Genomic DNA, 26,476 nt, shown 5'->3' on the forward strand with positions numbered 1-26,476 from the left:
TGTTTACACTCTCATATTTGTAGCACGTGTCATATTTGTGCACAAGGATTTTTATTTGATATGCAAAGGGAATGTTGTTTTTATTTAATGGAATCGTGTGCGTATAAGTTGTTATCATCACATAGACATGTTTCACACTTACTTCATGCACTCTTGTCACGAAGGTTGTTGCATCAAGAAGAGTATGTTTTATACATTCTAGATGGCCTATGTTGTATCACTAAGTGTACATGTGTGATCATAGTTGAGTCCTATCACTATTTACATATGTTTCACTGATCAACCTAGCCTCATGTAACTTCCCGAAACTGTGCACTTTTCTTTTGCAACCCTCAATATTTTTCCCTTGCCTGCTGGAAATGCACAGTGCGTAGAGACCCTAGCCTCTCTTGACATCTAGAACTACGCAGTGGTTTCCTCCAGTCTCCTTCCCTCAGTCAGAACCAATTGTCTCCAGAAACTGCACAGTATTGTCCCTCAGCACTCTCCCTTGCAACCCGGAAATGCGTAGATGTGTCCTTCCAGAACCCATCTCGTAGCAGTGACTTCCATCCAGAAATTGTGCAGTATTTCCTCTTAACTACCTGGGCTACGTTGCACTCACAAATTGCACAGAGGTGTCCTCCCAAGACCCCCATACAGTAGAAGTGTCTTATGACTCAAAATTGTGCAGTGTTTTCCAATCTTCCTTGTCTGTCTAGCATTCCGAAACTGCACAGTTGGGCGTTGCAGGGCCTCATTATCGTAGCAGTCACTGCCCGCTAAAACAACATTGATCTATCTCTCAGTGACTACAGGAAAAGGTGACAAGCTGAGATCACTTTGAAGGAGTTGAGGAGAAGGACCAAGAGACTAAGTGATGGAAAAATATCAAGACCGCATGCAAACTTCGTCGGATGCATGGTCATCTCGAGGGTAAGTATGGTCAGTGAACAACACCTTTCGAATTACACCTCTTAGTTGATTTTGTAGGACTGCTTGGTATTGTCATATCATCCTGTCTTTAGTAGCATGCATGTATGCAAACAAAAAAAACTTCATTTCATGTATTTCCTCTACATGTCTTCCTTCCTTTTCACTTGTTTGACCAACTATTGTCTTCAACATGTTGATTTCTATGTCATGGTTACGACCTTGTTCTGGTGATATTGAAGGTTTGTCTTTGTGTGTATGAGTTGTTTTCGCTATGTAAACATCTATCGCAGTCACGCATGGAGTTGTAAACAATGTCGCACAAGCGTCGCCATGGACATTCAATGATCTATCTCAAGTATCGCACTTGTCGCTCTCAACCTTTAGACAATCACACTAAGACATGTTGTCTTGTTGGTTTGAGGTGTCTTTTCGTTGAGTCATGTTGAGTGTGTGTTCGCAAGGTCATGTATACATGAGTTCACTCGCTCACACACCAAACCATTTTTCCAAAGATCTATCGGCCGACCCACCCTCCATCAACCGAACCTCCACTGGGATGCACTGCTCAGTCTTAGCCCTTAGTGACCAAACAATATTGCCCATAACTACGCAGAGATTGAGGCTTCCCTCCACAAAGTCTGCACTATGCAATTATGGAATCAACATGACTAACTGTCACCCAGAACAATGCAAAATTTTCCCAAGAAGCCATCTCAGTCTGCACTTCCCACAAGCCTATCCATCAAGCCTCCCACCGGTCGACTAGAGAATTTGACTTGAGCAGTGACCTAGGGCTACACTCATCTCTAAAACTGTGCAGTCGTTGTCCAGTCTACTAGCCTACATGACCTGAGGAAATTGTGCAAACATGAGTGACATGCACCCGCTACTTGTCACTACACTGCCCCTGGAAATTGCATAGTTTTGTCAGGCAATCCCCCCTACTAGCCTGCTCCCAATCCTCCTGAAAATTAAGCAGTATTCATTCACAGTCCACCTGCTACCTGACACCCCGCTCATCCTAGAAACTTCGCAGTCGTGTCCTGCTTGACTTCCTACCAGAACTGCACAGTTTTGACCAACCGGCTCCCGCAACTCAATCCCGACCTCCTCTAAAAAACTTCACAGCTATTACCAATAGGCTGCCGCAACTCGATTGTGACCTCCTCTTGAAAACTATGCAGTTTTCACTGTCAATGCCTCCTGCTGCCCCCACTGCCTTCCCCAGAAAAACTACGAAATTATGCCTCCCAGCTGAGCCATATCTCGCAGATGTCATTGTTGTCTCGAACTGCTCAACCTAGCCTCTCACTGACCTCTACGTAGTTTTTTCCAACAATTTTCTAGGGCCTCACATCCTGGCGTGACATGTGATCTATGTTGTTTCAGAGCCTTGTCCTCCCTCCCAGTCAACTAAAACCATAAACGAAAGACAATGCATCATGGTAGACTAGGGAATTTCTAGATTTGATGGCTTCTCGTCATGAGTGATTGCAGAGATAGGTACATAGATGGGACATGGCACGACAACGAATAGGATGAACAAGGAGTACATGCTAAAAGACTTGCTCGTGGTGGGATGAACATACGAAGCATACCTTGTAGCAAGCGAAGGAGACACATCCACATGCATGAACCATCTAGCGAATACCAATAACATTGAAGACTCTGTGCACTTTTCCATGCAGAGGTGAAGCTATGGGACACCACGAGCACACTCACCACTCAACAACACAATAGCTCGACATGAACATCGTAGCTAGCATGTGCATACGAACAGTGTCAAGTCAAGTTGTGTCATGAGTGGCATCGGCCACATCACTACTTTGGGTCATACTTGTATAATCAATGTAATGTAATGTGGAAGTCCAAGAGACCCACAGATGAAGTTAAAGAGTCACGTAAGTCGAAGAGTCATGTAATTCGAATAGTCATGAGAAAATTCGAAGAGTCACAAGGGTCAGTTTCACCCTTAGATATATATACCCCTCATTTGTACATGCAAAAGACTTTTTCACCTTGGCTCCTCCCACATAGCCTTGAGAGTCTATAATATTTTCTTTGAGGAGCAAGCAGTGGCTCCAACACTCCACTACTGGGGCTAGTGATGTATGGTGTACGAATGGATCTTGGAAATTTCGCTTAATTCATAAGATTGTCATAGGCCAGCATGTTTCACACCTGTATTGTACTCGTTTGTAAGACTATTCTCTCGACACTTGTAATGCATGTTTCTTTAACTTGTACTAAGATAGTTGAACTATTTCGGTTGTTTTAGTGCATATGTTGTTGGAAATGTGTTGTATCAGTTGTTATCATTGTCTCGCCCGCGTGGACTACTCCACTGGACACTAGATAGACTCGTCCTTGTAAACTTATTATAACAACATTGCACTCTTATGGACTACTCCGCTGGGTGTTGTACGTGCTATCTGTTCACTTCTGTGTATGTGATTGCCACATCCGTGTGGACTACTCCGCTAGAAGTTGCGCAGATCCTGTTCTGTGATGTGTCTCTACTTGAGTTGTGACTACTCCTGAGTTGGGACTACTCCCTTTCGACTTGATACTCATTTTCACCCTGCCCCTCTGAAGTGAAAAAACTTCGACACACTGACAGTAAGAACTCACTAGGCACATGAACCTCATTGTTTGAAAACCAAGTATACCACTTTCATGTGCTAACAAGCAAGAACTAAGGCATATCTTTAAGATAATGAAAACTGGACCATCACACCAGATGGGACCCCTACACCACACAATGTGAGGTCTAGTTGGAACTTCATACCGGGAGATCCCCTAAATGTTGGCAGATCCAACACTGTCAACAGTGCCTAAGAAAACTAAAATCAACTCAAGAGACAATCACATCTCATTTCAGGTATATCATTCACCTATATTATCCTTCTGATGTGGAGATTCATAGATGCATGTATAATTGGTAATTACCAGTTAATTTTCCTATTGTTTTCTGTAGATGACTATAGTGAGTTTCACATGTGTTTTGAATTGCAGTGCAATGATGTACAGGGTGTGGAGAAAAAGTTGCAAGAAATGAACATCAAATATGTGAAACGAATCGTGGAGGAAGGAGGGATTTATGTGGATCAGCTCTTCATCCATGATCCTGATTGCTATATGATTGAGATCTGCAACTGTGAGAATCTTCCAGTGGAGCCGATCGTGGGGTCTGCATCGGCCTGCAGTCTAAGATTGCCTTCTACTCTGCAGACTCCAAAAATAGGAGTTCAAAAGAAACAGATATGTAGTCAACAATGAGATAACAAATGATTATTGTGAGTGCAAGGCAGAGAAAAAGAGTTTGCTTCGTAAATTATAAACCTTAAAGTCGACCATTCTTTTAATTTTATTTTTCAAATTTCTATTCAGAATTGGTTGTAGATAATTTTAGAAAACACTTATAATCATCTCATGGCGTTGTTGTTTCTCTTGCGATGTGAGGCTTTTGCCGAACGAAAATATTACAAATGATGTATATCTACTCTATTTTCCTAACTTTCTGTAAAAATATTTATTAACAAGGCCTGTATTATTAGTCCTTGCCATCTGGCATCCGGCAGGGACTATAGTAATCGTTCGCGGCGATGTTAACATTAGTTCAACTGGTTATTAGTCTGCTTAATCATGCCATAACCAAAGTTTTCTCACGGCTACCAATTCGCTTCGCAAAGTTTTTCAATATGGATTTATTAGTCTTCTTATTTGGCCTCTTCCCGAGGCGGAAGAGGCTAGACTATAGGTTAATTTGGTTTTAGCCTATTCATTTTTTTTAAATGCTTTAACTTCCATAACTAATGTTAACATTAGTTTGCGACATGAAATGTTTGAGATTGGCAGGCATATCATAAGTTTCAGACATCATTAGTATCATTAGCAATCGCAGGTAATTAAAAGTGTGTACACAGATTAGTTACAGGTGTGTTTGCATGTGTTACCGGTGGATGATGCAGAATTAACAAAGGTTCAAGCTGTGCTTTGCTTTCAAGCTGTGCTTTGCTTTATATTCATTTCGCTTTTGATCCTTCGTCATTCCATTCCATCACCGATTGTTCTTTCCGAGCAGGCTGCGCCCAATTTTCTCAGCACAGGACACAGTGTGGATATGAAGAGATTATGGTGACTGACAGGACGAATTTCATCAAATCTAAGTAGATTGTTACCATCACCGTTATACTTGCGCCCCTCGGGTAAAATTTGTTTCAAAACAGAAGTTTCTTTCGTTAAAATACCAGAGTCTCATCTAATTTGCTGTGCTTTGCTTTCAAGCTGTGCTTTGCTTTATATTCATTTCGCTTTTGATCCTTCGTCATTCCATTCCATCACCGATTGTTCTTTCCGAGCAGGCTGCGCCCAATTTTCTTAGCACAGGACACAGTGTGGATATGAAGAGATTATGGTGACTGACAGGACGAATTTCATCAAATCTAAGTAGATTGTTACCATCAACGTTATACTTGCGCCCCTCGGGTAAAATTTGTTTCAAAACAGAAGTTTCTTTCGTTAAAATACCAGAGTCTCATCTAATTTCGTTATAGTGCATGTTGTTCATCAAATGCTGAGAGTTACATAATCAGTTTGATTCAGTTTTCAAAACAAACTAAAAATTGAACCAAAATAAACTCATGTTCATCAAATGCTGAGAGTTGCATAATAAGTTTGATTCAATTTTCAAAACAAAACTAAACTCATCTTGTTAAAAAAAATCAGTACTAACCATGAATCCAAAGCTCTCTAACTTGTCCATGACGAAAAGAGAATTATAGTCGCTAGATAACTGTCGTTTGGAGAAATAAATTATCCACCTTCAGGGAAACGCCCTTGTCGTAGCGCCACTCTTTTGAGCATGGTTATTCCGCCACAATAAGAATCATGACTCATGTTTCTGAGAGCCTGCTCGCTTCCTCGAAGATGCTTTCTGTGTCTCGGCTCCAGTTGGGATATTTAAATATATAGATGAGCAGTACTCCGACGCTTTAATTTAACTAATCGATCAATTTGTTTATAATAAGCTACATCAATTTTAACTGTCATTTATAAAGAACTTTTACGAATAAATTATGAATCGTAAAAATGTATACCAGTAGCTTTCCCTCTTGTTTCGGCCGGGAAACTTGCCTTTTCTTTTTTTGGGGATGCAGTTTTTCATCCGGGTTCACTTCATCTTTTCTGGCTCCTTGTTGGCGGAGCGGCATACCAGAAAAAAAATCAATCAACGTCCGGAGGGCTGCTTGTGCGTCTACCGACGCCTCTACTTATCCTGCTGCTATTTTTGTTCCCATCTTTGTCCATGCGTGTGCCTCTGTTCACAATCCGCCAGAAAAAAAATCAATCAAGGTCCGGAGGGCTGCTTGTGCCTCTACCGACGCCCCTACTTATCCTGCTGCTATTTTTGTTCCCATCTTTGTCCATGCGTGTGCCTCTGTTCACAATCCGCCTGACTTTTACAAGAAGGCTCGCAACAGACACCATCTTTCCTGCACGCCATGGTTGCTGCTGCTTAACGATTCTTGCGAGACTTGAGACATGAATAACCAGGAATTGCAATTGAATCAGAGTCTGCCTTTCAATCTTACAAGTACGAGTTTTTGTGCTTCCGGCGATACTCGTTGTCGATGACCATCTGAAAGCATAAGTGTCAGGTTCTGTAATTGAGTCTTCTGGCTATTAACACGCATGTTGTACGCACGGAAACGTGGCATACTGAATGTCGTTTGAACCATAACTCTGGCAATAATTTAATCAACATTCCTAATATTTGAAGCTTACAGTTCGTCCAATATGTAGCCATTGTGAAATCACTGGGCCAAAAGTTGCATAGTGTACATGGATTATCTCCATTTATATGCTCATTCCCAAATAATAATTTCATTTCACAACTCATTGGCACTCCTTTGAATCACATCATCCTTTATCCATTCAGAGCTTTTGGCGGCACCTGTGCATACGCTATAAAAAAAATAATTGCGTGTCAAAACATATGTCCCACGTTTGGTGCGCACATGCCGCGTGTTGAAGTTCTATATCCAATTTAAAAGAAATATGCTACATGAGCTTGTGGAGATATAACATGCTCTATATTGTTGGTGTTCGATAATTTTGATAACTTTGTAATGCGATGGCTTGCGCTCACTTTAGACGGTGTGTGGGTGCTCGACTTGGTGTTGACTTAGGTGAGTTCAAAAGAATTCATTACGTGATCATTTATATGAAAACGAGGAATCGGATGTATTTGTTCGCAGGTGAAGAAAGCCTTCCATGGGAGATGGACCTCGGACTTCTGTGTTGTTACACGAAGTCTGTGGACTTTGGATTACACAATGAAACAAATAAATATTATATCCACACGCTTAAGTTAGGTTATATCCACAGCTAAAGTTACATGTTGTGAATCGCAGTTGAAGAGCAATTGTTTTATTGAGGTGTCGTAAATGTTGGAATGCGTATATGAACGGAAGATTCCATTCCAAACAAGAGTATCAAAATAACATACAGAAATTTTGTTTTCTGTTATTTTCCGGAAGTAGATAGGAAATGACCTTTAGAGCTAAAATCTATATAAAATAAAATTGCTAGCAAATTCAGCGTTGTGTTTATGCCGACGTGGTTATGAAATTATCTCAAAGAGATCTAACTAATTCAAATGATCTTTCAAAAAGTTAAAACAAATTGCATTTAACTCCCTCAGTTACAGTTAAAACACAGTTTATGGTACTTATGCTACCTATCCCTTATGCTATGTAGCTGGCTGGCTTTCTAGCTTTCAGGTTCTTGGCTTTATAACTACCTTATGACCCGTTCTAAGCGCATCCACAGCACAGTTTTTTGGCCTGTAAGTTCTGAATTTTTTTACAATTGCATGCTTGTATTTCTTTACTTCGCTCTCGCACATATGACATATACATCCTAAGTAACCCATTAATTGAATTGATGAATAGTATTCATTGAATGATGGTAATATCGCATGTGATTCACAACTGTTCGGTTTCAGTGTTGGTTTACTACAGAGTTATAAATTTTTGGGGCAAGAGTCCTTGCACAACTTAACACTTGAATCACTTCACCACTGGTTGCGATTGAATGGTTAATATTCACACAGAGAATTGCACTTCTGGAGAGAAAAACTAACTTTCACAGCAAGCTTGTCTACGCTCACAGAGGACGAGGCCAACAGACGGAAATCTGCAATTCCATGCCACCCAATTCTGTAAATCCGCTAATTTACTGTTTACTGTTTCGCCCACCTGTAGATTTGGATGCTGGTATCCTTAGTTGGACCAGATCCGGACCAGTGAATTTTTGTATGAGACCAGTGATAAGCTTTCCTCACTGAAGAAACTAAGGGAAAGGCGACAAATAACATTGCCAGAGCTTTGCCAGAGCTTTACAGTCCATGGGCGGTCAATGTGTCGATCAATAAGCTGCTATCACTGGCTATGACTGGCTACAGAACTGGCTACAGAAGGCTATGACTGGCTACAGAACTGGCTACAGAACTGGCTATGACTGGCTACAGAACTATGTGCAAGGACTAACTGGCTATGACTGGCTACAGAACTATGTGCAGGGACTAGCTGCTTCGCAGCCCTACTTGTTTCTTTTTATGTTCGTTCTCCTCGGTGATATTTTTATCAAAGGATTCTTAACAAGCCCAGTATTGTTTCTTTTTATGTTCGTTCTCCTCGGTGAATGGTTGAACATAACTTGTTTTCCGATGTCAAAAATATCTTTGAAAGTAAAAAAAAACTGACCTTACTCCTATTTTATTTTAAAATAATTCGAAAAACAGCGAACAGGAACAACTGAACTAACTCGATTTTGGATTATAAAGATAGAATGGAAAGTCAAAATTTGACCTTATCCCCATCCAGATAAGTAAAACTACGAGAAACAAATAATCTTGGTAAGGATTTCGTCATTGAATTTTACTTTCATGTTAATTCTCTCTCCTAATTGTGCAAAGCATTGGATTGATGAAGTTATTCTTGCGCTCAATAATTTTCTCATTTATTTGGTCGTATAACTAAAAAGAAGTTTGAGAAAATTTTCATGTTATCATTAAAAGGAAGTTCAAGGAAAATTTTCATGACATCACTTTTTACATACATTCAGAGAGTTGAATATAAATGGATTTTCAAGACTAATTTAGAATGGGAAACATTTCACTTTATTTTGGAAAAATTTAATAGCCTCGTAAAAAGTAAAGTAATCTATAAAATCTTATATTGTTTATTTGGATGGTTGTGATAACTATTTATGTTAAATGTAGTTTTTGTCTTAGTTAGAATTATAGAGTATGATAGTTGGTCTTCCTCTAAGCATTTTTTTTTTTTTTTTGCTTTCTTTGTCTTTTTTATTTTAGGATTTTAAAGCTTCTTTTAGCTGAATTAATCTTTTATTTATTATATACATATATGTGTTAAATATAATCTTTAACATTTTAAGTTGACTCACTTTATAATAAATATTAAATAATTTGACTCAATTTATAATAAATAATAAATAATTTCATTTGTTATTTTAAGATTAAAAAATCATTTTTACATTCATTAATATTATATAAAAATTTTATATAAAATATATGTTTCACATTGTAACACTTCAGGCTCCAAGAAAGATTTACTGTGGTTATTAAACTCAGTTTTATGATTTACTGCATTTATTTTACATTGTCACATTGACCGAGGTTAGAAAGACAGATAACAAGTTGTTACCTAATTATTATTAATTAGGAATTTAGACATGTTAATAAAATATAATGGTTTGCCTTAATTAAAAGAAACAGTTAACAGAGAAACAGTTACACCCCTGCCCTGAAAAGGGAAATATAGAGGGGAAGAGAGAAGGGGTAGAACCATCCTAGCGCTGGGAGAGAGAGACGAGTGAGAAGTTGTTCATTTACAATCAATTGAGTGCACTAGTAAAACAGTAATATCGAGTGAGAAATATGCATTAGCACTCAGTAATTTCGCATAATCAGCGATCATGAAATCTTCCTTACTTAACATTTATTTTCATAGAATGTTATATATATGTGCGGAAAAGTATAAATAATAAACAGATAATGAATCCCTTCTTTTATTAAACTCTCGACCAAGCAAAACACACACACACGCACATATATATATACTCTTTCATACATAAACATTGACGAAATTTAGAACCATGCTGGAACCTGTTCGTTTCCATGTCGCTTTGTCTACCCTCTACAAGCTACAGATGCGCGAAAGAGGCTGTTTGGCAGACATAAACCAAATCCTTAGATTCTGACAGAAAGTATAATGAAACCCTAAGGTGAATTCTTGTTTCGACCAAGGGCAAGTACCAATTCATGGGATTACTATAATAGTAAAAATCGCACCATTGCAAGGAAATAGTAGAATGACTCTCAGAGAGAATAACCTTTAGCAGAAGTGTGACAACACATCGAATTAGTTGAAGAACTTCAAGCTAAATACATATTTCATAAGCACATTACAAAATCATACAAAATTCTTCCAAGTAACATATCAGAATCAGACCCTTTAACAATATATGCGATTGTGCAAGAAATTATAAATGTCATAGAATTAAACCCATTTATATAATTTAATAAGCTTCAGAATTTAAGTGGCAGAGTTTTCTTCTCAAAATACCAAGTTAAGGCAGAGAGATTCTTATTTGTCTCAACAAGAGAGTTACGGACTTCAAAAGGAGTAATTACATGTAAAACTGACATTTACGAACCAACGGCCTAGAAAAACTTAAAATGCAGTTCACTACTAAATTCTAGAGTGAGACATCTCTAAAACAGTCATTCACATATTCATGCGCACTATAATTTCAAGCTAGATATTTCACCAAAACAAACGAGTAACATAATCCGCAATGGGTTGACCATGAGAAGCCAGGATGATGAGGTTCCAACTTGTATTAGTTTACAAAGTTGTGAGAGCACATAACCATCGAAATCCCAAAAGATTAATCATAGAAGTATCCCGATTGAATAGCAACATACTTGCAAAAACCCATTGGCAAACATTATTAAACAGACAGGAAGACTTGTATCATATCTACAACACAACCATGAATTCGTGGACAAAGCCAGCCCTTACCTGAGTTCGGCAGACCGCAACCGGGGCCATCCAGCTGTATTTCATAAATCCCCACTAGGGTTAGAAGAATGTATGGAAAAACAGAAATAGAAACAACTGTAAGAGCATTTCACCGATAAGAACTTACCCTTTTCATGGCAATGAGGGAAATCACCTCTCCTCGCAGCATCTGAAGGGTTGAATGCCAAACCTAGCCAGTAAGGGGATGTATTAACCCTATGCATTGGAATAACTCCCAAATAAATACAGAGTATGACCCGGAGCAAAGAAATGATACCACACAAAGTAAGGGTTTGGGATTACCTCCCCGCGGAGGGTGAACAGATGGAGCCATGGAGCATGGAGGCAAAGACAAAGAACCAGCGGAGAAACCGGGACCAAAATGTTGCAGAGTAGTCAAAACACTCAACCTTGAATTGAAAATGAGAAGCGTTCTGATGGGAAGTAGGGTGTTGGGTAGTTGGATGAGCCTAGAGCCCTCCTCACCATCGGATAGCCCAGAACTGATCAACGGACGAGATCCATACCACCTATCACAGCCAAAGCAGAGCAATGGACAACTACCAACATCATAGTCACCTGAGATCAAGCCACATGGAGTCATGTACAACCAACATTGATTTCCAAGTTGGGTAATAGTCTGATTGCCTCGTGGAAGGCCATACGAGCACTCACAGTATGGCAGAGCCAACTGTGGGCAGTAATGCCGAATTAAATTAACAAGACATGCCTTGGAATCTCACCCGCCTCCGTGGCATATATATATCTATATATATATATATATATATATATATATATATATATATATATATATATATATATATATATATTAATTACTTACGGTTTGAATTAACACATAAATAAATGGGTAATAATATACGTATATGTGTGTGTATATATATATATGTGTGTGTGTGTGTGTGTATATAGCTAGTTTGATGTTACAAATGGTATCAGAGCCTCAAGTTTGTACATTGAGAGTCTTGGGGAAATTATATTCATGTAAACAATGAATGTGATCTCTGTATGTGAACACAGAGATCGCCTCCACACAAAAAGGGGAAAAATACAGAGGAGCCCAGGACCACCCAATTCATCAAGAAAAAACTATGTGAATGCTAACCCTGATATTTGGATTCAATTGGGCGAGGAGTCTCATCAAGCTAATGCAATCTTACTTGAAACTGTGCAATAGCTTCATGCATAGATGACCAATTTAAGAATAGATAACGAAAGACTTTGTCTAGAACAAGAGAAAATCCTAAGAAGTATGTCCAATCGACAGAACCAACGACACCCAGACCCCAGTGTTGAAGATAGGGAGAAGACCCCAATAGCTCAACACGGAGAGGAAAATGCAGAGTCAGCCAAAAAACATGGGGAAGATGAAGAAGGGCACTTGGACAATGTCTCCGACCAACGCAAGACAAAGAGACAGAAATATGAATTGCAAGGAGAATTTAAAAAGATTAAACCATCACTTTTTGAAGGAGAATCTGAGGAGGCAGCGGAAGCTTGGCTCATTGATATGAGAAAATATTTTCAGATTTATGAATACACAGATAAATTGAAAGCTTGATTGGCAGTTTATCAGCTAAGAGGTAAGGCTACTCTTTGGTGGGAAGAAATTAAATCAGTAAGAAAAATTGATGAGGAACAGGTTACATGGAATGAATTCCAAAAGAATTTTAAAGACAAGTATTTAACTGAATGTTACTATGACAAAAAAGCCAAGGAATTCCATGAGTTAAGATTGGGAACCTTAACCATGGACGAATATGTGGCCTGGTTTACTTCCCTACTACGCTATGTGCCTTATATGCAAGAATAAAAGGCTAAGATTCAACATTTTATCAGTATCTTACCCAATTTTATGAAGGAGAAGCTTGAATTTGACTACCCCAAAATGATGGACGATGCAGTGTGGAAAGCCTGCATCTGTTATCAACAGATGAAACAAAAAAATGGAGCTAAAGGAGGGTTGAACAAGAAAGGAAGAAGTCTGATTTCAAACAAACATCCAAAACTTTCTAACAGAAATAATATACAACAAAAACCTTTCAGTAAGTTCCTAGCAAGAAATCAACCCAAGACTGCTTATTTAAAACATAGACAGTCAGAAGGGACTAATAAATTTAGTAATGATCAACAGTCAAAATCACCGTTGCAATGTTGGGGATGTGGAGAACCACACTACTACAAAACTTGTCCGCATAAGGCAAGAACGAAACAACTGGAAAACATGCCGGAAGCATCCGTGGTTGAAGAAGTGGAGAGGAGCATGCCCAGAATTAATGTTGCCCTGGATGATCACCAAGTAGAATATCAACCCACCATGATTGAATGCCAAAGTATGATTGCTAAGAAAATTGTTTCGGTTCTGTTTTATCCTGGTACTAGCTTAAGTTATTTTAGTCCTAAAGTGGTAGAAAAGTGTCAACTGCAGAGCTATAAATTCTCAAAACCATGGCTAGTTTAGTTAGCCACTAGGGAAAAAAGAAAGGTAGTTGCCAAAACAAAACAATGCCCCATAGTAATCTCGGGACAACCCATTCACATGAACCTTAACATTCTTCCTTTGGGTTCATACGATATTTTAATCGGAATGGATTGGTTGGAGAAATGTTGGTCCTTGGTTGATTGCAAACAAAAAACTATCAGTTTTATTTCAGAATCAGGACAAAGAAAGGAACTTCAAGGAATCAAGACCAATACAAAGTTGTGCCCTATCATTGCTAGTCAGTTAGGAAAATGTATTAGGAAGGGCTGTCAAATATGTATTGCTCAAGTGGGATTTACCAACACCAAGAATAAGATGACCTCCTTGGATAATATTCCTGTCATTCAAGAATTTTCTGATGTATTTCCTGAATCCATCCCTGGATTACCACCCAAGTAAAATACTAACTTCACCATTGAATTGATTCTAGGTGTAGCCTTGGTATCCAAGGGCCCTTATCGCATGAGCATACCTGAGTTGAAGGAACTCAAGTTGTAGCTTCAAGAGCTTTTGGATGAAAATTACATTTTCCCTAGTGTGTCCCCTTGGGGAGCACCCGTACTATTTGTACGAAAGAAGGATGGAACGTTGAGGCTGTGTATCGATTATCGTTAGTTAAATCAGTTGACCATCAAAAATAAGTATCCCTAGCCACATATTGATGATTTATTTGATCAAGTGCAGGGAGCCAAAGTATTTTCAAAAATCGATTTAAGATCTGGTTATCATTAAATAAGGATAAAGGAGGAAGACATTTACAAAACTGCATTCCGAACCTGTTATGGTCATTATGAGTTCGTAGTGTTGCCATTTGGCCTCACAAATTCCCCAGCGACCTTTATGAGTTCGATGCACATATTTTCCAGCCCTATCTTGATAATTTTGTACTAATTTTTATTGACGACATTTTGATATACTCAAAAAAATTAGGAAGAGCACAGAGAACATTTGAGAATTGTGTCGTAGACTTTACGAGAGAACCAGTTATATGCCAAATTTACCAAGTGAAACTTTTTCAAAGATTATATCCAATACTTGGGTCACATTATATTAGCAAAAGGAATAGCGATGGACTCGGAAAAGATCAAAACCATTATGGAATGGACCGCCCCAAACAATGTTGCTGATATCAGATCCTTCCTGGGTTTGACCGGGTATTACCATCAATTCATTGAAGGATTTTCAAAAATTGCCTTTCCTATGAGCTCCTTACAAAAAAAGGGGTGCATCTTTCAATGGACAGCAGAGTGCCAACAAAGTTTTGAATGATTGAAACACCTACTTACCACTACACTCGTGCTAAAGCTAGAAGATCCGGAAAATTCTTTTGTGGTTTGCATTGATGCAAGTAAAGAGGGTGTTGGCGGAGTACTGACACAAGAAGGAAAATTTGTTGCTTGTGAATCATGAAAATTGAAATAATATGAACAACGATATTCTACTTATGACCTTGAATTAACAGTGGTAGTGCGTGCACTTAAAATGTGGCAACATTACCTGTTGAGGAAGAAATTTTTGCTCCTAACATATTAGAGCAACCTTACTAACTTCTTCAACCAGTCTAGCTTAAATTCTTGACAAGCCAGGTGGTCAACATTATTAAGTGAGTTCGATTTTGTGATGAAGCACCTTAAGGGGAAATAAAATAGAGTGGTTGATGCATTGAGTAGGAAGGTACATTGTATTTATGAAGTTCAAATCAGTCAAGCACGCTCCAACATTCCAAAAATTATAAAGGAGGTATTGGTCCAAGATCCAGAATACACTTTCCTTTGGCAGCAAACAAAGCAAGCTCTGTTAAAAGGGGAAAAATCAGATTTCAAAATAAATCTTGATGATGTCCTTACCTTTAAAAACAACATTTATATTCCTAACCAAAGCTCTATAAACAACTGATAATGGATGAGTTTCATCGGAAACCATGTGCGGGCCACCCAGGTTACCAAAAACGTTTAACAACCATCAAGAAAGGGTACTTTTGGCCCAGATTAAGGAAGGATGTTACTAAATACCTGTCCAAATGTTTGAAGTGTCAATTGGTGAAGGTGTAACATCAACATTCCAATAGTTTGTTACAACCACTACCCATTCCGAAATGGAAATGGGAGACCATATCATTGGACTTCATCATTGGGCCACCTCGCACTAGGAAGAAACATGACTCAATCATGGTTGTATTAGACAAATTGAGTAAAACCACACACTTCATACCTGTGAAGTCCACTTACAAAACGGTGGAAATCACAGACATATTTATGAAGGAAATTTTTCACCTGCATGGAATACCCAAGGTGGTAATTTTAGACCGAGATGTGAAATTTACATCCACATTCTAGAAAAACCCTCTTTTCAGGATTGGGCACCTAGATCCAGTTTAGTACAACTTACCATCCCCAAACAGACGGACAAACTGAACAGGTGAATCAAGTGTTGGAAGACATGTTATGCATGTTTGTGATGCAACAACCACATAAGTGGGAGGATTACCTCCACCTCATGGAATTTTCATACAACAATGGACATCATGAATGACTAGGTATGAGCCCCTTTGAGGTGTTATATGGAAGAAAGTGTAGAGTGCTCGTGGACTGGAATAACGCTCTTAATAAGATGGCACTGGGTCCCGACATGCTAGCAGAGATGGAGGAAGCTGTGAAGAAGGTTCGAAAGACTCTAAGGGCTGCCCAGGATAGGCAGAAAATGTATGCAAATAAAAGAGGAAATACAAAGAATTTCAACTAGGAGATCATGTATATTTGAGAGTAGAGCCCCAAAAAAGTTCCTTTTAGTGGAGGGGTTGTGCGAAGTTAGCACCCCGGTACTGTGCACCTTTTCAAGTCTTGGAACGAATTGGACCAGTAGCCTATAAGCTTGCATTACCAAGCCACATTCAGGTCCACAACGTTTTTCATGTTTCATTGTTAAAAAAATATGTGTACAACCCACAACATATAATAAATTGGGAAAATATTCAGGTAATAAGCTAAGAGAATATATGTTGTTTGTTTTTTATTTGTTTGAGAGAATTATGACTGTGAATTATGTATTTTCAGGTCGAACCAGAAGGAGAGCTTCTAGCAGAAGCTCTTTGTATTCTCTAATGGAGAGAAACCACCTTGCGGAAGTGAGTCATCACCCAAGTTAAAGTGTAGTGGAAGCACTTTGGCCTGGATGAGGCCACCTAGGAAGAAGAGGGATTTATGCGGGAAGCTTATCTGACATTGTTTTCTTGAATTAAAAAGAACATCAGGGATGGTGTTCCTCACATGGGGGGAGAGAGATGTAACACCCCAGGCTCCAGGAAAGATTTATTGTGGTTATTAAACTCAGTTTTATGATTTACTGCATTTATTTTACATTGTGACATTGACTGAGGCTGGAAATCTAGATAACAAGTTGTTACCTAATTATGATTAATTAGGAATTTAGACATGTTAATAAAATATAATTGTTTTCCTTAATTAAAAGAAACAATTAACAAAGAAATAGTTACACCCCTGCCCTGAAAAGGGAAATATAGAGGGGAAGAGAGAAGGGGGAGAACCATCCTAGAGCTGGGAGAGAGAGACCAATGGGAAGTTTCTCATTTACAGTCAACTGAGTGCAGGACTTGAGGCTCGACTGTGGAGTCCTGAGGCCCAAGACACCGACTGGATCTAGATATAATCTAGGTGTGAAACAGAGAAATTGCTCGGGGGAGAGCCTGGACGTAATTGCCAAGCTCGAGGCTGGGAGGAGAGACTTTTCATATGAAGTTGGGTTGATACATTTACAAGTTTAGAACATATAAGTATTCTAGGCTGTAACTAAAGGATGGTATTACTTTACGAGAAGTTATTTGTTTCCAGGAATAGGATTAAACAGTAATATTTAGTGATAAATATGCATTAGCAAAACAGTAACAATTAGTGATAAATATGCATTAGTAAAATAGTAATATCCAGTGAGAAATATGCATTAGCATTCAGTAATGTCACACAATCAGTGATCATGAAATCTTCCTTCCTTAGCATTTCTTTTCATAGAATGTTATATATATGTGCGGTAAAGTATAAATAATAAACAGATAATGAATCCCTTCTTTTACTAAACTCTGGACCAAGCAAAACATATATATATATATATATATATATATATATATATATATATATATACTTTGTCATACATAAACACCAACGAAATTCAAAACCATGCTGGAACCTCTCCGTTTCCATGTCAGCTTATCTACCCTCTGCAAGATATAGACGAGCGAAAGAGGATGTTTGGAAGAGATAAACCAAATCGTTAGATTCTGAGAGAAAGTATAATGAAACCCTAAGGTGAATTCTTGTTTCGACCAAGGGCAAGTACCAATTCTACTGTAATAGTAAAAATCACACCACTGCAAGGAAAGAGTAGAACGACTCTCAGAGAGAATAACCTTTAGTAGAGGTGTGACAACAAATCAAAGTAGTTAAAGAATTTCAATATAAATACATATTTTATAACCACATTACGAAATCATACACAATTATTCCAACAAACAGATATCAAAATCAGACCCTTTAACAATATATGCGACTATGCAAGAAATTATAAATGTCACAGAAATAAACCCATTTATATAATTTAATAAGCTTCAGAATTTAAGTGGCAGAGTTTTCTTCTCAAAAGACCAAGTTAAGGCCGAGAGATTCTTCTTTGTCTCTTCAAGAGAGTTACAGACTTCAAAAGGAGTAATTACATGTAAAACTGGCATTTACGAACCAACGACCTAGAAAAACTTAAAATGTAGTTCACTACTAAATTCTAGAGTGAGACATCTCTAAATCAGTCCTTCACATATTCATGCACACTGTAATTTCAAGCTAGATATTTCAGCAAAACAAACGAGTAACATAATCCGCAATGGTTAACCATGAGAAGCTGAGATGATGAGGTTCCAACCTGTATCAGTTTGCAGAGTTGTGAGAGCGCATAACCGCTGAAAACCCAAAAGATTAACCACAAAATAATCCCAATTGAATAGCAGCATACCTGCAAAAACCCATGGGAAAACATTATTAAATGGATGAGGACACTTGTATCATATCTACAACACAACCATGAATTTGTGGACAATGCCAGCCCTTACCTGAGTTCGGAAAACAACAACTAGGGGCCGTCCAACTGTATTTCATAAATCCCCACCAGGATTAGAAGAATGTGTGGAAAAACAGAAATAGAAACAACTGTAATAGATTTTCATTGATAAGAACTTACCCTTTTCATGCCAATGAGGTAAATCGCCTCTCCTCGCAGCATTTGAAGGGTTGAATGCCAAACCTAGCCAACAAGGGGATGTATTAACTCTATGTGATGGAATAACTCCCAAATAAATACAGAGTATGATCCGGAGCAAAGAACTAATAACGCAAAATGTAAGGGTTCGGTATTAGCTCCCTGTGGAGGAAGAACAGACAAAGCCATGGACCGTGGAGGCTGAGACAAAGAACCAGCGGAGAAACCGGGAGTGAAATGTTGCAAAGTAGTCAAAACCCTCAACCTCGGATTGCGGATGAGTTGCATTCTGGTGGGAAGCAGGGTGTTGGGTAATTGGACGAGCCTAGAGCCCTCCTCAACGTCAGATAGCCTAGAACTGATCAACGGACGAGATCCATACCACCTATTGCAGTGAGAGCAGAGCGATGGATAGCTGCTAACAACATAGTTACCTGAGATCAAGCCGCATGGATTCATGTACAACCAGCATTGATTTTCAGGTCGGGTAATAGTCTGGTTGCCTCGTGGAAAGCCATACGAGCACTGATGGTATGGCAGAGCCAATTGTGGCTAGTGATGCCGAATTAAATTAACAAGACATGACTTGGAATCTCGCCCGCCTCCGTGGCCTATATATATATATATATATATATATATTACTTATGGTTTTAAGTAACACGTAAATAAATGAATAATAAATAATATATATAGGTAGTTTTATGTTACACATTATATTTAACTTAGTAATAATTGGTATAAAAAATATTATTAATTTTATTATTATCATTATAACGCAATTAAATTACAAATTCTAAAATAAAAACTTATTATTATACAAAAATAAAATAATAATCGCTTATTACTGATCAGTAAAAAAATAATAATTTTTTATCAAAAATAAGTTTCTCTATCTATATGGATTATATTTTCATAATTAGGAAACAAAAAGCTAAGGGGAAAATAAAAACAAAAAGCTACAAACCATGCAAACCATGAACACACATGTGAAAGGTGAAAGTTCATGTATGACCATCGATTTTACTCTTGGTTTACAATGCTGGGAACATTTACACATTTTAAATCGAAGTGACAGACATATTACTTGAGAAAATTTACACATTTTAAATCGAAGTGACAGACATATTACTTGAGAAAAGGGCAACACGAAATCCAAAGTATCAATTTAAAAATAATTGTATTTGTGTAACTTCATTTAAATGCCTTTATATAAAAATAATTTACTCGGTAGTTAAAAGAGTTTATAGAATTCAAGGTTTATAGGTTTTTCAAGAGGCAATAAAGCATATTTCTTTATACTTTCAACATAAGTGTGTGAGAGTAAGATTTTAAAAGATTTTATAGAATTATAGGTTTATAAAGAGGTAATTAAATAAAATATTTTATGCTTTCCACGTAAGTGCATGAGAGTAGGATTGATTTTATTGATGTATTTTTATTTTTTTGGTAAATAATCACTTTGTTTATTTATTATTTTTATTGTATTTTTTCTTAAATGTGTGATTTTGAATTTCACAAATGTTTAAAATTTCTTATTAGTTTATGGAGACTAAGGACTCTAACAATCTATTTGTACCACTATTAATTAAACTTGACCAATACTACTAGCATAGTGTTATTTTAGTTTATAATGTAGATAACTTTCATGATACTTGTTATTTGCAAGATTAAAATATAAAAATCGATTATATTTTATGTTTTTATAAAAATAAATTTATTAATTTTTATTTTTCTTAAAATTTATTATACTAAATTTTATAAGATAATATTATTTAAGTTTAGGAATACCCAAAATTATATATATAATGATTAGAAATGCTAATATTTTAATAAAAATATTCCCAGAAATTTTAAAGTATCAAGAATAATATATTAAAAAAAAACGTTACACTTTAAATAAATTTCCACGGATAAATCACTTTCAGAAATTTCATAATTAAAAAGTTATATTTATGAGTATAACATAATACTTAATAATTCTTAATAGTTTTTTTTCATTATGATTATGGGATATCCATACTAAAAAGAAAATATCAAGGGCCTAATAAAGTGAAGCATTGACTAATCCAATTGAAGTAGCTTTATTGCACGCAAATTCTTATATACATCTTTTCCCAAAGAAAAATAATTGTATTCAATATCATAGACAAATGAAAATATAAAACGTGTCTACCTAACCACTACAAAAATTAAACATTTGGGTAAAACAACGTTTGGGTAAACATTCCATTTACAGCGAAGGTTTCTTGCAAAACATGGGAATGAAAGATTTTATTAAACGAGTGTTTTCTTTTTTCTTATGTTTTCTCTATCTCGTAGATTACTTAATCTATAATTACAAATACCAAAATAGAACAAAATATTTTCTTATAAAATATCAAATTTTTATTTTCATTTTTTTAACTTATTAAAAAATATTAATAATATATTAATGTTTTGTCTTGACATTGCTAGGGACTATAAAACCTATTTAGTGTTCAAAGAATTATTTTGTTGTGATTTTGTAATTTTAACCAAATTTTTTGAAAAATGTTCAATATTTTTCTTTTCTTGTAAATTAAAAAAAAAAAAATTATGGATATCTTATTTCTAATTTTCAATTGGCTTAATTATTTTAGATGGGACATAATTTCCCTCGTGGAGAGCAGTGTATTTTGGATATTTGTCAGTGCTTGAAAACTCATTTTAAAATAAAAAAGGATAGTTTTATGAGTGGTTATTTCATTGGTGAGTGCTCTAACACTGTTATGCTTGACAATGTTATTTCTTTGCTCAATGATACTAGAACTAACAGTTTTCTAGGTTACTCACATTAGCAAGGGGTGGGGAGGATAGGAGGGGGATGATGATATATGTGGAGGGTGGAGGAAGGGTGTGCGGGAAGTGTGGGAGAAAGGGTATGCTAGTGAGTTTGTTAAAGAGAAGGGACCATACCGAGTGAAGTTTTCTTCCTCTGCATGACTAATTCAATATGGGGAGTTGAGGCATAGACAAAAGGCTAATTTCATTGGTTAGTGCTCTTTCGAATGATAGCATAACTGACGAGAAATATGAAAACATAGATTTTATATATCAATTTATTATGAAACTGCTACTAGGGCACTAAAGTGATATGTAGAGGAAGGAGAAAGTGTGTGTAGGAAGTGTGGGAGAAAGGGTGTAAGGAGAAATTGTGTACGGGAAAGTTTATTAAAGTGCAGGGACTATATTGGGTGAATTTTTCTTCCTGCACACAAGGATAATTTAATACGCAGACTTAAGAAATGGAAAAAAAGTTTAATTTCACTACTAAGATCTTTGTCCAATGATACCAGAAATGGAAATGAATATGCACATGAAGCTTTTATATATTGATTTGTTATCAAACTATTACAATTTTTCTGTGCAGGAAAGCGTGTGTGGGAAAGGTTTCTTGTGTAGGCGAGGGAGTTGGGGGCCCTAAATAGAAATGCACAAGAGGGAGAAAGGATGTGTAGGAAGTGGGCGGGAAGGGCTTGCAAAGAAATTATGTGTGAGGGAGTTTGTTAAGGAGTGGGGACTATATTGAGTGATGCCTTTTTCCTCCCCATAAGACTAATTTAATATGCTAAAGGATAATTAATTTATTAGGGTTGTGCGCAAGAATAGCTTCACAAAAGTATCACCTCTTTTGGTAGCTATTGATGATGAAAACATGTAGCAAGGAATGCTCAATTTGACTTTTGCCTTAGTCAAATTGAGTAAATTGAATTTCCACATCAATAGGACAACTTAGAGGTAGTTAATTTATGTGGCATGGCTCTTGTCACTCAGTTAGCTCAGTAAATTCGAGTTAGAGAGATTGGAGTTTAGTTATGCATGTGTCATTGCTAAATTATAGTAATCTAGTTCAGTTATTTTGAGTTGTATTCAGCTAAATTACCTCTAACTATTGTTAGAATCAATTGAAGGTCAGTTATGCAAGGGGACAACAGTCTAACTCAGATATTTGTCTGTTAACTAGTCAATCAATCCAAAACAACTCATGCATGCATGGAATTCGAATTCCTTAGTTGGAGTGGAGGAATTAAGGATAATGTAAAAAAATTGTATACTAGTGGAGTGTACAAAATTTTGCATGCAAGTAGTTGATCAATCCTTGAGAATTGTGAAAGGAAATAGGAGTGAGTGCAGGAAGCACAAGTGTATGAAGTACAAGTGCGGGCTCAGTATTTTCGAGAGCAGTCTCAAGAGGTTTGAGGAGTCATAAAGTGGCTACGTTTTTAAGCTAGAGGTCCTCAACCAATAGGGAGAACAGTTTTACCTTTGCTGGTGGTGCTCAAAGTTGGAGCATGCAATTGTAATAGTTTCTCTATTCAACTGAATAATGTAAAGAGGCTTGAGGGGTTTTTTCTAGTTGGGTTCCCCTAGAAATCACTGTGTACTTGTGATTTTTCTTATTGAATGTTTATGCATGTGTCTCTAAATTGTGATTTCCATTCCGTACGATAGTAGAGTAGAATTTTCTCTCTTGTTTTTCAGTTTTAAATCTTGAACAATTGCAATTTCTATCAAATTTCTGCATGGTACCAAAGCTCTGAAATCACATTAGAGACCAATGTTTAAAATTTTTACTTCAAGAATTTCGAATTTGCAACTTTAGTGTAGCACCTTTTAGACTGAGACTGGAGTATGCCCTGGAGGGAAGTTTGAATTTCTAAGCTTGGAACAAATTTAAGATCATCACAAGTGCCCTAGGAACATCTTTCTAAAGCAGCCATAACCTTGGCAAGTGGTCAGTCCTCGAATTATTCATATATAGTGATCATTGAAGAACTAATGAACTGTTAGGAGGCAGAGTTATGGAGCCCTAGTTCAGGGTAGATGCAGAAGACCCTATGTATAGACTTCTTAATGGAGCTAGAAGGTTGCTAGTGGGAAGATCAACGAGCCACTATTTAGTGACACAAAACTAAGTTGTGATCATTGATATTGACAGATGAGGAGTAGAGATATTTCCCAAAATAAGATTGAGACTCAGAGGGAGTCTATTTTCAGAGGGATCAACCCTATGGAAGCTAGTAGTTCAAGATTTGGGGAGATCAGACTCATTATTGTAGTATTTGCAGCAACAATGTGGAATCAAAAACATATAAGTACCAAAAATAGTAGGGGTAGATCAGATTTCTCCAAGCATGCAACTATACCTCTAGGAGTGAGGTGGGGCAATGTAGAGATTTAGCCCTAGAATTGCAAAAATTGGGCAGGACCATAGGAGAGTAGTTGCAGTATACTTTCCTCATGGATCATTACCTTGCTACAAGGGACCATACTATTCAGTAGCAAGATGATTAGTTTCAGTCAAACACTGAGGAGTGTAGAGTATTGTTGACAACAAAGTAGGAGGTTCAATAACAAAGTCAACAACAACACAATTTTCCCAGCAAAGAGTTGTAGTGACACAATTGATTCCATGTTTTTTGCATGCTTCTAAGTTGTAGTAGCAACAATGAGAGGTAGTGCTACAATAAATTCCATATGTGTTGGATAGGGGTGTGTTACACAAAAATATCGTCACCATGATTATTTGTAGTCAGTATGGGTCTAGCATCACTTGTAGTGACCTCCTAAGCAAGTCTCAAACCTCAGCTCTTCAAGTCAAGCTTTGAAAATGAGAGAAAGACATTGAAAATCAATAAAGCTCTGGTTCTGCACTTTCTCTCACTATTGCCTGCGGTCCCGCACCTTCTGTTTACAAAAACTACAGACCTGCCCTCTCTGTCCCTAAAGGTGTGGGTGCGGACCCCTATGAAAGTCAAAAAGTCACAAGTTTATTCTAAAATACTCACTTTGCATTAATTTTAGATGATTCTATAAGGAATTTTGACATGGATTGGCCGCTCTTAGGTGGTCCATGAATCCCAAAAGAGAAGGAGCTAATCCCTTGATGAGAGGAGATATCCCTTTGAAGGAGGGCTTTATCCCTTTGAAGGAGGACCTAGTAACTTCCCTCCATTGCACTATAAATTCAGGCATTGGGCTGGTTTCTAGGGAGGTTAGAAGCTGAACATTTTTAAGGGTAAATGCTTGTGAATTAAGACTTCCTAGTTGTGCTTGAGAGGAGAGATCACATACCTTTTTGGCTTCATTGGGAAGAGAGTGAAACTTGTCAAAGTAGAGGAGACTTCTTGCTGGACCCTGGGAGGAGCTTGTATAGCGTTAAGGCACAGGTTGTAAAGTTCTTCTTTGATTTGAATTAATACAATCAGATTCATTTTTCTCAACAAATTGTCTCATGTCATTTGTTTCATGAATTCCTTGACTTTCATGTTAAATATGTTTTATGATATTGGATTTTCAGGTGCTATTTAATTTGTTTGCTTGTTTGTGTTTGCAGATTCGCAACAAGGGAGCTCATTTGGATCGAAGGAGTGAATGCTTCCACAAACTTGCGTTGGACCCAAGGTAGGCCTAAAAAACTTGTTTGCCTTTGTTTATAAATGCATATTTAGAGAAAGATAGTTTGTAATTGGTTTGCTTGTCATTAGGTCTTCTTTAGATTCTAGGAAGGTCTATCTTGTCCGCAAGATCGATTCATTTTGTGTGAAAAAATGGCGACCATACTGGGGACTTGATTTTTTCCTTGTTTTTACTTTGATCTGAGAAACTGTGTTTTTGTTTCTGTTTTTGGCTTGTTGTGTGTGGAATTGGGTAGAGATTGTAGATCCAGGGTTATTTTTCGTTTTTCATAACTTTGGGAGAGGACCGCACACTAGCCTTTTGACACAGTGCGTACTTATCCGCGCTTTTGCTTTTAGCACAGAGTAGTACCGCACCTGTGTTAACTGTGGGCCTACGGACCCTGTCAAAATTTTGGAAAGCCTAAGATTTCCTCTGTTATTCAGCTTAGTTTTTGTTTAGAAGTTATTATCCACTGCCCAAACCTACATATAACCTGTCAGAAGCTTTCCTTAGATTGATTTCATTGGTGTTAGGGTTTTAGGTGAAATTCCTAGGAGTTTTGCTTATTGGGCTTGTTTTTCATTTTGGTCTTGTAGTAGCTCTGAGCTTAGAAGCTGTAGGGACCTCAGATCACCTTGGTTTTTGCCACCCTTCTTATGAGTCTGACCATTTATGAAATCTACCCTTGTTGAGGAATCTGCTTTGTGTTTTCTCTTTACAAAACTTCGAAAAGCTTGTGTTTAAAAGTTTGGATTTTCATTTAAAAAAAAAACAAAATTGGTTTTTTTTGACTGATTTGTGATTATGCATAAATTGGTCGTTAGTTTACATCTAGCTAAGTAAAACATCCTTAAAAAAGACATCTTGTAGGCTTTGACTTCAAATAGGTCGTTATAATTTATAGATCTCAAAGTTAGTCGTTTGCAAAGTTTTGAGTGTTTTATAGAAAATGAAAAAAAAATCTCTTTTGGAAAAAGTTTGTTTTTGTAGTGGTTGAGTGCTTTGAAATGAAAAGGGAAAATTTTTGTGAAAATAACTAGTTGGCTCATTTTGAGTGCATTGGAAAGGACAAAAGCTCTTCTTTTAATTTGTTTGTTAAGAAAGATTTGTGTTTACAAAGTATTTGCATTCTCAAACTCTTTCTTAGTTAGAAGTTCATCGAAGGGAAAAGATTGTTTAAATCATCTTAAGTGCATTTTTAGTGATTTTGAGTCGAGTCTTCATACCACGAGTTTCATCTCTGCACCTTTTGACTTAAACAAAAACCAAT

General features: G+C 37.1%; 1 long non-coding RNA gene and 1 pseudogene across 1 annotated transcript; both read left to right on the plus strand.

The window, feature by feature from the left end:
• The first annotated feature begins 3,718 nt into the window (after nt 1-3,718).
• Nucleotides 3,719-4,194, plus strand: LOC149154892 (glyoxylase I 4 pseudogene; annotated as a pseudogene).
• Nucleotides 4,195-4,878: 684 nt separating this feature from the next.
• LOC149154893 (uncharacterized) lies at nt 4,879-6,804 on the plus strand. Its single transcript, XR_016262553.1, has 2 exons — nt 4,879-5,123; nt 5,280-6,804. It is a non-coding gene; the product is annotated as an uncharacterized LOC149154893 (long non-coding RNA).
• The last annotated feature ends 19,672 nt before the right edge of the window (nt 6,805-26,476 follow it).

Source organism: Pinus tabuliformis, chromosome 9, assembly GCF_031772625.1.
Source record: "Pinus tabuliformis cultivar Carrire ecotype Pingquan chromosome 9, CPIR1, whole genome shotgun sequence".
In the NCBI taxonomy this organism is placed as follows: Eukaryota; Viridiplantae; Streptophyta; class Pinopsida; order Pinales; family Pinaceae; genus Pinus; species Pinus tabuliformis.